The sequence below is a fragment of the Chelmon rostratus genome, chromosome 1 (genome assembly GCF_017976325.1).
Source record: "Chelmon rostratus isolate fCheRos1 chromosome 1, fCheRos1.pri, whole genome shotgun sequence".
Lineage (NCBI taxonomy): Eukaryota > Metazoa > Chordata > Actinopteri > Chaetodontiformes > Chaetodontidae > Chelmon > Chelmon rostratus.
Genome location: NC_055658.1, coordinates 23,902,078 through 23,915,023, shown reverse-complemented (window position 1 = coordinate 23,915,023; position 12,946 = coordinate 23,902,078). Strand labels below are relative to the sequence as shown.

The 12,946-nt window shown below is 42.4% G+C and overlaps 1 protein-coding gene across 1 annotated transcript in view; it reads left to right on the top strand.

Annotated features, from left to right (window-relative positions):
• The window catches only part of LOC121606155 (FERM domain-containing protein 5-like), a 65,917-nt gene that overhangs the window by 15,662 nt on the left and 37,309 nt on the right, over positions 1-12,946 (top strand). The window lies entirely within an intron of this gene.

Genomic DNA, 12,946 nt, shown 5'->3' with positions numbered 1-12,946 from the left:
TTTTCCTTTTAGGTGTATTTTTTTTTCTCTTTCTGCACTCTAACCACCAACACAAAGACTGCATAGTAGACGCTGATGCTGAATCAGAGCGGATGAACTCCTGTTGTACAATATTTTTCTGAAGCTCTGTTTTACAGGAGGCATACGGTCAATAATTGCTCTTCCCAAGGGCAAAGCCATCCATCTTCCTCCTCCCCTTCACATCATCCAGACCAGTCTGGATCCCCCTCGTCGTACGCGACCGCACACCCTTTTTAGCTCGGCTCCTCAGTCCACAAGTCTGCTGCCGTCTATTTTTAAACTCTTGCTATAGTGGAGCAACCGTATGTGCGCGGAATATTAAGCACTCTGCCTCGCTCCCGCTCATCCCCTCTCTAACTCTGGGTAACTGTAGTCATCATCGGCTCACTTCCATACGCAGAACACTGCACACTTCAGTCAAGTGCCAGCCAAAGAGCCCTCGCCTTTCTTTCCTGGCTCTCTTGCTTCCCCTCACGCACTCCTCCATGCTCGCACGAACACACAGTCTGCTGTCTTTTCCCCTATACTGTATCTCTCTCTCTCGCCTTTCATCATCTCTCTAATATTCTCTTTGTCTCTTTCCTGAGCTTAGCTTCTTCAGCCTCTTCTGGCATGGTAAGCAGCGGGATCAGTGAGCAGACTGGCTAACAGGCTACTTTGTAGTCTCATGACGTCTAAGAGAGAGCTGCTGCTGTGATGGACAGGGCTGATCAGCACTGCCTTTCAGTGTGTGTTTCTCAAAACTATAGGCGAAGGAAGAGGCAGCACAGGTCTGTCTGACCTGTGGGAGCATTTTCTTCTTCTCTGCATCTTTCTTCGTTGCTTTCTTCAGAGAGGTGGACAGCAGGAGAATGACTCACTGAGAGGGGCTGAATTCCCGGGCTTGATATGCTCTTTGATATCAGCATTTACCACATATAGCTGCTGACATTTTAATGTAACATGCTGTTCTATGTTAAAATTAAATGGCTATTTTGGATGTAGACGGACGAAGCTCTTCTTTCAAACTGCTCAAAGGCTTGTGTTTGTGCATCAATGTATTGTCCAGCTTGATTTTAGACTTGCTCTTGTGAATCTGACTTTCAAGATGCTCATCAAGAGAGGAGAGGGCCAGAAGGTGGACCTATGGTTCGAGAGTCACCTTTCTATTAAGCAGCTGCCGTAGCTCGTTTTATAGCCTTTAGAGGGTTTTAACTGACTGAGAGGATCGCCATTACATTAACCTTCCAAAAATCAGTCAGCTGCATTTGGTCTTACATTTATCCCCTTGTCACACACCCTTAAAAACTTGGTTTCAAATCTTAGGTGCTTCTCTAAAATATTATTATTTGTGACTAAATAAGCAAGAATTGTCACTACCGAACTAGGACTTGAACCAAAAGCACGACTCAGGAGACAAAGTGCAACACAAACAATCTTTAATGACAAAGTAACAAAATAAATCGCTCTTTACAGAGGAAGACACTCTAATAACTAAAGATCGCTCTCAAGGAGGAAAAACAAAAAATCACTCTTACGAGGAAAACAACTGTGACAGGAAAAGGCAAGGCAAAGTATCAAAATAAAGCAAGGCAAGACTATGGCATATGCTTAACTAGACCAAGTAACAAAGAAATACAAAACCTGGTAACAAGACGTGGCATGGAATGGCGTAGGTTCAGACTGCACAAGACGAACTGGCACGGGACACAGGGAAACGCAGACTACATATACACATGAGGTAATGGGGAACAGGTGGAAACAATCAGGGCAGGGTAGACAATCAGACAGCGGGAAGGACACCAGGAAGTTAAGGGCCTGAAACAAGAGGAGAGTTAGGTTTCACAATAAAACAGGAAGTCACAAGACAACATGGACAAAAACATAACTTAACACAATTTCTTGGACATGACAAGAATTAAAGCTTGATGACATTTGACTTGCATGAACAGACCACCCCTGCCATCACATATTCAAATGTGGCTAAATTCTGATTGGTGCAGGAGTGAAATGAGAGATCACCCTTTTTCCCCTCCTTCGTCCAGCCAAGGGGAAAAACAATGACAAAAACAGAAACACTGAAGTTTCTCATGTGAAATAACCAAAATGTTTACTCATAGTAAGAAGCTGATTGAGATAATCTGAGCCAGATGTGGCCACCCCTGACCAATCAGGTTGCACTTTCACCATCTGAATATGTTAATTTATTTGTTTGTCATTGATTAAGGAGGTCTTAACCAGCAGAGTTGTGAAGTGGGAGGTGCAGCTGATGTTTATCCCCATTCTGTATTCCCATTTCAAACGTTACCCTCATTGTTATTGAACATAGAGACATGGGACTTCGCACACATGATGTAACGATGTTATGGACACCAATTTTAATTATTTCAGTGTAGTTCTTCCATTAGCCTCGGTCCGCTGTTGCCTTGGAAAAGAGGCCAGTGAGTTGCTGAATTCACCCACAATTGACCCAAAATTTATAAGTGAACTGTTTTAAGCTGCGGTTTTCAGCTTCCATTCGCTGTTAGCAGAGTAGGTAACAGAATTTTAAGCTCAGTGATTGGATGTTTCTTGCCAAAACGCATTTTGAATAAATGTGTCGTAAGATTGTGGCCTGACTTGGAATTTGCTGTCATGGCTTCACTTTCAACCTTCTCCCCAAACAATGCCTTCATGTGGGCAGGATTTCCTTGCATATGCTTGCATTTTATTTTAACCGAATAGGTCATTTTTCCCCACGTTTGGACCAAAGTTTGAATTGCAAATAAAAAGTGACAGCCTTGATATTCAGCCTAGTTTGCTAACACTAGCTTGCTTAGCAAAAATAGGTTTGAATTGTATTGCAACTTCGATGTTGCACACTTCACCACCATACCTTCACTTCTTCTTTTCACGAGCACCCGTTCTTCTATGAATTTGTGGCTGTCAGAATGGATGAGGAGAAACGTATTGTTGAGGGAGGAAAATAAACAGACCTGTATGTCCCACAGTCCAGGCAGGGAAATATTAACTCCAGCAAATTATATCTGGAGAGGCGGGCTGTTCAGATGAGGAATCAACTGAAATAACACCCAAAAGGCCTGAATCCAGGGCAGCAGTTCAACTTTACTTGGTGCTGTATATTACATACACACTGTGGTCTGCTAACCTGTTGACATGCTGCTCCAACAAGGACACAGAATATGTCATAAGAATTACTATTAAGCGGTTAGTTTTCTGTATAGTATAGTTTTATGTTGTAATTTATTTGCTAAACAATGATCCCTCAAAGCATTTCTTGTCATCTGAAATGTTTTCACGTACTACTCGTTTCTAATACAAACAGACGTCCAATTAGATTCCTGAGCTTGGTTTCTGGGCCTCAAACATCAAGAAGAGGGCACCGCTTAATTTCCATGTTTTGAATCCCGGGGCTGTGAGCGATATTCAGATTCAGGCTACTGCAAGCTCCTTTTTCTCCCCCTTTCTTTGTTTCCCCCTCTCTCACCGTCTCAGCCGATGTTTCCACCCTTTATTTCTCTGTCTCTTTCCTGAGCCTCATCTGGGTCTCAAATCATCCATATCAAAAGAATGAAGAGGCTCTCTGCCTCAATTAGGGGTGAAAACTGACTCAGAGGAGCACATAATAGACAGGTTGCTGCTGTGGGTTACTCTGAAAACTTTCCTCCATGTACATTTGCTCTACAGGACTAATATGATGAAAAACAGCAGAGACTCGTGAAATGCGGGTTTTCTATCATCCCCGACCACTCTCGCCAAATCGAATTCCAAGCAGCTGTTTGATTGGAAGGTTTACCTACTGACGACTCTGGCTGAGGATTTGGGCAATCCCAGAACAGCTGTTATGACAACATGGCAAAAGCTGACAAGGTTATGGTGATTTAGCTTGAAGGGATGACTTTCTTACATGAAAATCCTTCCTCTCTCATGAAGAAAAACATTTGCCTTTTTAATGTGTTGGTCCTCCCAATATGTCAGAATAGCACGGCAGTTTGTATTCTGTCTTACTTATGTTATATGTGTGCAACATAACAAGCAGCCATTAAGCTCATACTGCACGTATTGGCTCAATGAGGAGTGAGTTCAGATGTCTCTGTACGATTGGCTGTGTGGCATCTTGTCATAGCACTACTATGTCCCAGCCAGCCAGCCCAGTGACTTTCCACCGCCCTTGGATTTTTGGAGATGCCGGGGACCACAGGTCTCCATGGCAACAAGATTATTACATCACTACTCTCCAGCTGCTGTCGTCAAGCTGGTGTTTGGCCAAGCTCTGCGGCAGCCCAACAGTGACTCCACACACTCTTCACACACACACACACACACACACACACACTGCTGCGCATGCCAAAACCCTCACTCTGAACTCTTCCAACTAGAGGAGTATGACCATATGTTCAAACATATCAAGACTTTGATAGGAGGTACTTATTCCTATTTAGGATTCCTTGTGTAGGATCGCTAGTTAAAATGTGCTCGAGAATATGTGTGTTTAAAGGCAGAGTGCCGCCTCTCTTAAGCGACAGTATTTGTGTGTTTGAGCCATTACTCTGCAGTAAGATTTTAAAAGAGATTCATGCATTTTTAATCGTGTTAATCAGAGGAAAAATCTGAAACATTTGATGGTTGCAGCTTCTCATTGCTGACACTTTGCTGCTTTTCTTTGTCTTACATTATAGTAAAGTGGGCGTGTTTGGACTGTTGCATGATTGAAATTACTCTATTTTCTTTTTTACAGTCACATAATTATTGATTGATGTATTGAAGAAAAGTCAGAGGATTAGTAGCATAATGATAAGAGATATGGATCACAATAAGAAAAACTGGAAGAAAGAAAGGAAAAGACATTGGCAACACATGTTAACTAAACAACTTTAAGAAGGCAAGAATAAATGACACAAAAAACACCAGATGACCATAGATTGCCATGTTTTTGCTCTGTATCAGACTCTATAGTTGTCTTCTCCACTTGTAGCCTCCTTTACCCCAGTTTGGTTTTCGCCTTGGGGAAGGTTAGTTCCTAAAACGTTTGGCACTGTTTAAATGGGGTTAACAGTCTCTGTTAGCCCAGTTTCCAGTGGGCTGGGTCCCTGTGGATGCCTATGATAGATGGCCACATGAAAGCAACTTACCTACAGCCGCCTGTGATGTGCACATGCAGAGGATGAGGTTGTGATTGGTACAAAAAGGTCCAACAGCGTCACGCCTGCCATTTGTGTAGCTTCAACACAGCTGGCTCCCTGTTCCTAACCCCTGTCTCTGCCAGCCAGGTTGGTTCAAGAGCAAGAAGGTTGAACAATTTGCTGTGTCCCTCAGCTACATCATTCATCAAGTTGCCATAACTGCTGCAGACAGGACAGCATATCCCAGAAGGCCTTGTGTACTTCCTGCTTCAGCAGAGGTCAGCGTGACCTTGCCGCCTGACTGAATGTGCTCTGACTGTGGTCTCTCGGCCACTGAGCATTTATGTGTGCACAGCGTGCCGTAGACTCTGGGGTCTCGCTAAGAGGAGAGAGGATAGATGAGTGAGTATCAGGTGAGCTTTGACTCGAATGAGGAGTGAAGAAGGAGGACAAGAGGATGGAGGGTAGAAAGCAGGAGTGATAGAAAGCTTCAGGTGAGACCCACCTGGCTGGCTATGGCTGTGGTGCAATCTACCTAACATGGCTTTAATTTTACTGGATATAAAGAAGTAGAATTACAATAGGTTGAAGTAGCCATATGTATATCAAACTACTTTATTATGCTTTCATTACATTCATGGATGTTACGCGTCATCCTTGTGGCCTTGCTAGTCTAGTTACGTCATTCAGGTACATTTCTGAACAAATCTAAAATAAGAATTATGATGTCAGCACATGTGTCTGCAGAACAGCTACGGGTGGTGTAGATTAAAAATTCATAAATTGTCTGAAGGTGGAGGATAATGCAGCAGAATGAGAGGTGAGGTTCAGGCAGATAGTCATAGGGTGAGAGACACAGAGGAGACAGACAGAGGAAAGAAGAAAAGGCATGAAGGGAAGGGAGGATTAAAGAGTTACCTTTGAGTCGAGGCTTCACATGGGCACAGTCTCAGATAAAGAACTGGCATTGCGGGCAGTCATCCTGTGCCAGGGGACAGGTAGCATCACCATTTCTTCCATCTATCATCACTGCATGTCATCAGTCAATTACATGGTGACAAGAGCACAGAGAAATTACTAAAGCATGTTGGAGAGCACCTTGATATCCTTCCATTTCAGCACACCACTTTATTCTTCAAGTAGAATAGTTCCTATTGTGGTCATCACCTAACTGAGGATCAAAATAGGGATGGGGGCTCAATTTTTGAAGCAGAACCGCATGCAGGACTGGACTAAACCACCCAGCCTCAGGGAAACTTCAAGGCAAGGCAGCTTAATATATATATATATAACGTTTCAAACACAGAGGCAATCGAGATGCTTCACACATGGGCAAACAAGAGCACGAGAATGGCATCCAAAATCAATAAGCAAGCAATAAAAACAGAATATTATCAATTAAGATAAAAAAAAAATACAACACAAATTTACAAATAAATTGAGCTTTTTTAATGAAATAAAACAGTTAAAGTGCAGTAACAGGGCAGTCATAAATTGGAAGTTACCCCAAATGTATCAAAAGCAATAAAAGGGCAGCAGAGAACCAATCAACCAAAGTCACAGGAGAACAATGAAGATTTTAATTTAGATTTTAATGCAGTTGGTTCCAAAAGTGTGCAGCATAGTAGCTAAAAGCAGCGTCACCTCTTTTTCTTCTGAATGGAGGTTTAAAGATTTAAGGGCCACAAGATTATTGAATGACTTCTAAACTAGCAACTGCACTTTTAGAATATATTCTTTAAATATTACTGGAAGTCAGTGTGAAGATTATAGAACAGTAGTGCTCAGTGCTCTTGGTTCCTGTTAGAACTCTGGCAGCTGAATGAACTTAAGTTGTCTGACTGTCTGAGACTGTTAAAATAGTCCACCCTGCTGGAAATGAAGCCATGAATGAGTTTCTCTAAATGTGTCTAGACATGAGACCTCTAATTGAGACTGTTGAAGCTTAGATCTCTATCTATTAAAACACCCAAATTACTAATTTGGGTTTTTGTCTTCATAGCTCTGAGAATCAAGCTGAGCAATAACCTTCCTCCTTGTTGCCAAATACAATTATTTCTGTCTTGTCTTTAATTGAGGGAAATGTAATTTCATCCAGCTATTTCTTTGCGTCTTAGTCTGAGGGACCATAGTCACTTGGTGAGAGAGCTAAGTAAATCTGACTGTCATCTGCATAGCTGCGATAAGCAACATTGTTTTCATGTATGATGTGACCTAGAGTGAGTAGGTGAATAATGAAAAATAGCGGTCCAAGAATCGAACCTTGGGGCACTCCACATGGCATGGTGATCCATTCAGATTTATGATCAGCAATGGCAACAACATAGTCCCTGCCTTCAGTCCCACCCACTTCCATCTGTCAGGAAGTATTTTATGGTCTACAGCAGTGATTGCCAACTGGCGGCCAGTCGGCCACATGCGGCCTGCCAAAGCTTCCCCTCCGTCCTGCAGGATATCAACAAATTCGCAAAGTGCGCACATTTAACGTCAGTTACCTGTGTCTGTTCTGACAGTGATCACTGGTTAACTTGCTAAACCCTGGAACAAGCCAAAAAGTCCGTCATTCATAGTTCACCCTCTCTACAGAATCGGATTAGTCTCCATCTCCATCCTCTCTATTCCTTAGACCCACCATCATACCACACGGCCTGCAGGCTGGCCCTCCCCTGGAGCCGACAGCAGCACACTGGCCGGACTAAGAGAGGTAGCGCCTGAGTGGTCACAGCATCACAAAGCTCGTCTATTAAACGCAAGAGGCATCACTTGTCTGTATTTTTGTTCGCCAAATGTTGTGTTGAGTCTCAAAGGGAGTATTTTTGTTTGCTTTCTGGGATCACAAAGGGGAGTTTTTTGTTGAAATGATGACTCATTCATTGGTAGTTGAACTGTGGGTTTTGTATTTAGAACTGACTGCCTCCTTGGTGGAGGCCTGAGAGCATTTTCTAGTTATAATTATGGTCTATTCACACTGCTATAAGCTCATAAAAATAACATTAATTTTGTAAGACACTGAAAAAATTTAACAACGATAGGCTATTTAGGCTGAAGAATTCTGCCCCTTGGACAGATGCAGTTGATCTACAGTATGCTGAACTAAGATCAAACAGCAGAAAACCCGAGTGAGAATTCAGACAAATGTCACTTAACGCCTTTATCAGTGTAGTCTCAGTGCTGTGATGTGGCCTGAAGGCAGACTGAAATCTGTAGTTTATGTTTAAAAAGTTACTGAGTTGAATAAAATCATCTTTTTCAGTATTTCTTCCAAAGGAGGGAAGATTAGAGATCAGTTTGTAAGTATTTAATATTGGAGGATCCTGGTTGTCATTCTTTACAACAGCTTAGTAACTGCAGTTGTCTGATGGGAGTGATTAACATTTTTACCAAATTAATTTTCTATGCAAAGCAGCAGGTGGATGAATTAAGATGTTTGACTACATTCTACAAGGAAAATAGGCCATCAGATACGTATGTTAAGATTTCGTCTTTTGCAGCAGTGGGTTAGGAAAAATGTATATGTACAGCTTTGACATTCAGCCATCCCACATCCAGTTTTTATATGAGTGACCTTAGTTTCACCCTGAAAAATTAGCAGACTGTTCACTTTAGAAGACATAAAAGGGGTGTTAAATATGGGATAAGGTGGCTGTTATTCAATTAGTGAAACGTCGCCCGTTGACATCAATTTACAAAGACATCCATCTTAAAACGGATAAACGGTGATGTCAAAGCAGTGATGTCACAGTCAAGAATGACTCACATCCACAAAGTTAATATTCTTAAACTAATAAATATTGTATTAATTAATATCTACACTGCTGTGTCTATTTTGGGCAGGTCAGGGAGGATCAGAGAACCACTGTACAATCACTTGAAATAGAGGGCAAAGGAATGGAGAAAGTATTTAAAGCTGCAACAGTCTTCTGCATGTAATTTGAAGTATTGAGTTGTTTCAAACTGAATTGATTGTAATTTTGTCATTTCAGCCGGCATGCATCATATTTGGCTGAGAAACATCATTGAACTGCATGATATCTTTTACAGAGGAAAATGGAAATGCCTCTAAGTTTGAAAAAGGCAGGGGCTTACTTACTTTTTCTTTGACACCTAAAAGCATCTTTTCTGTTCGCCTCAGTCATAAGACTTCTAAGGCTTATGTCACCCAGTCTGAATGGGTGACATGACAGTGAATAAGGCACAATAATAAAAGGGACTTCAAACTGCAACAATCCGTTCAGACTTTGTGCGTTTTTAGTAAAATTTGCATTTTCCATTAATTCCCCTTCTGAAACACAATCTGATATCTGTTTGTTTGTTCTCTCTATCTGATGACATGACAGAAGTTATTGCACCAGAGCCCTTGCTTTGTACATCATTTACATTTTCTCTGAACTCGCCTTTGTACTGCATGGCACAGCTGTTGTCACTCATTAATTAGTGAGTTCTGACTTTGCAGAAATGCCTGACCCCAGTTTCCTACAATCCTACCTGCAGACTTGGGATGGATAGTTAATTTGCTCTTGTGGGGATAAACCACTATGAAAGTGCTTATCATGAATTCTGAATTATGGGTTGTGTTGACTTACTTTGCGTGTAATGAAAAAAGTGTTCATACGCTCATCCAGGTTCAGGACACTCTGTTAACAATGCACATTCCAACCAAGCTGTAAAGCTGGTTTGACATTTCTCTCATGTAAATGGTGATAACAAAGATCTAGTATTTGTCATTCAGTGGCTTTGCTTTTTGTAAAGTCACTTGTCAATGTCACAGTCTGTATGTCAGTCCTGTTACCTCTCCCTACAGCCAGCCAGGCTAAAGACATTAAAAAGGCATCTTAAAGTCAATTACCAACTCAAAGGATCAATAATTGCTCTGCTCTTTACAGGGAATAGAGTCAAATAATGATAGCAGGACCTCAAAACCCAGTTTCACTTGTGATTAATCTTTTTTTTCCCTTTTTTATCAGACTTGCTCCCTATTTCACTCCCAGCATCACATCATTTGTTCATTTGACATTTTGCTCAATATCGAAGCAGTGGAGCAATGATGAATGTTTATCAAGCCTGAGAAACACTTCAGCTCTGCTCTAAAGACCTCACAGGATGTTTGAGTGCACTCAGTTTACTGGATGCATGCGCTGGACAGCTCAATCCTGCATACATTAACCGCTCCTCTTCAGATGAAACATTAACGCTCATGCTGACATTGATGCCATGGCTTAAACAGGCCTTCATTATGTGTCAGACATCCTCCCTAATGGAGGCTTGTTATGTTAGAGGCTTGACAACACGTGATCATACAGACCTGAGCAGCCAGCTGCCATTTAAGGCCCTTCCTCTCCTCCTTGGCGCACAGTGAGAGTGATGCAATTGTCGGAGGTACTGGAGCTTTTAATTGAAAGACTTGTACTGGAAGTATCTGTCCTAAATGAAGTGTCATCTCAATGGGACTTTCACTCCTCCTCCTTTGCCAGGTACATGAGCTCAGCTGCAACTCTTCCCTTCTCTGTAGATGGTTACTTTTCACACTGCCAGAAGAGGTAAGTGTGGAAGACAGCTATGAAAATATAGAGCCCATTTTCATTCACCGCAATGCTCTTATGGCACATCAAAAGACAAGAGAAAGTAACCCACTAATGGATTATCCCTGTGTGTGGAGTAATGGTCACATGAAGCACGTGTCTGCATAGGACTTCCTTAAAACTTGGTATTTCACCTGGGGGCGGTGCCGTACGTCTGATGCCAATGTATTGTGACATCAGTGTAGTATCAGTATCAGTAAATACCCGGCCCAGACAGACTTACAAGGCAGACTATCGGCTTCCGTGTGAGACCAAATATACAAGTTATATGAAAACATGAGTAGTTTTTTCAGTATGCCTTCATACTCGACATGCATCAGATGAACTGATCTCATATTGTATGCATGTATTATTCAGTCTAGTCAGTGTAATTTTCCAAGCTTTTGAAATAAAAATAGCCCACGCTTAGCCACTCAGTCCAACTTATCAAGCACGGCGTGTGGTCACGGAGCTCACTGAGGCGTGCACTGCCATCCGGCTGAAATACCAAGTTTTTAAGTCCCACATCTGCACCTTCTGAGACACTAAATGAGATGCTACATACACAGCTATCAGTGGCTGTCCGCTCATTCAGTCAAGCTAACAGATTTTTTTGGGCCAATAGGGGGCAGCAGAATGAATCTAATAAACATAATAAAATTGATCATGCAAACTTGTTAGCATCAGTTGCTTTTTTACACATCCAGCAGACACGAAGCAACCTTAGCTTTCATTTTGGGTTTCTGTCCACCGTCGTTTTCGGTCTGCAGCAACACCTGAGGGAAATATCTGTCTCTTTAGCAGCCAAATGCTCCACTAATTGTCACAAGCTAGCCAGGAAGTTTGGGCTTAAAACAATTATCGATGTGCTGACAGATGCTGAAAAGCTCTGTAGGACTGAGGGAAAGTCGTGATGGTTATCTGTTGGTTTATCACTACAAGGGACCCCCTTCACATACAGGTAGTAATTTGCACAGACGGTGTGTCGTTATGGTGCATTTGTGTATAAAAGAATTGAATCCTATTGAACCATCACTCTGTCTCTTAAATCCCCTTCAAACTGTATATTTTCTCTGCTCTTTTATCTGCCTCATTTTCCCTCCCGCCTCAGGAAAGACAAATACTCAGGGGAATGGACTCCTCTGTTGTGTTGGACATTGTGTTGGCTGAGGCTGCCTGTGCTGTGCTGTTTGCCCATGTTAGCACTGCTTACAACGCCCCGCAAGAGGAAGCTGGCATGTCTGCTGGATTTAGCCGGGCATGTGCCCTTAGAGGAGGCTTAACCCACGTTGGGGCAGGGGGCAGAGCCCTGTGAAATGAGCCAGCTTGGCCCTCTGTGAGATTGCGTCTTTTAAAAAAATGCTGCCCCTGATGAAATATCCAGCTCTCACCCCCTGCATCAAGCTGCACTGTAGGCTTCACACTTACTCTAGCAGTCTTGTGTCAGTCAGTCAATGTTAGTTGAATAGCAGATGAAAACTTCACAAGGTTAGGGGCTAAACTGTAACAGCAGGATGACAAGAAAACAACGTCAGTCATCACACAGACAGCAAGCCTCTTATGCTGCTGCTCTGCGAAGGCACCCCCTCCTTGACCTGTCTGCCTTGTCGGACATTATGTCGGGCCCAAACATAAACAGCCTGAATCACGGCTCGCGCTTCCTTCAATTCCGCCAGCGTGGTTTATGTGTGAGGAGCGTGTTGTTGAGCTGAGGGCTGTGTGACAGGAATAAGAACGACTCCTGGTTGTCCTCTCAGGCGCTCAGTGAATCTCTGCAGCTCTGCAGCTAATTGTCTCCTTCACTGCGTGTCTGCATTTTGAATGCTGCAGCAGTGTCCCTGTCACAAGGCTGCTGCTTACTCCTAAAAATATTAATTGAGGAGGTGCTGCCAGTGACCAAGATGGTCATATAATATACAAGATATACTTATATAAACATATATGTCAGATAATTAACTTTCTCCTCAAGGTGTTTCTCTGTATCTGTATGACAGGACTTTGAAGACTAACTTATTATCTTCCTTTACTCCCAGGACTTTCTAATAAGTGTCAGTGAACTTGATGTGTGTGCTCATTTGCATCATCTGTCTTTGCGCATGTGTTTGTCTTGGTGTCAGTGCATGCATGCATGCATGCAGTCAATCAATTTGTGTGTGTTTCTCTTGCTTTCTCTCTCTGAGTGTGTGTGTGTGTGTGTGCGTGTGTTCCCCAGAGGGCCTTCTAGCTACACTGTAATCAAATAGGAGCTTTTTTATCCCTATTATC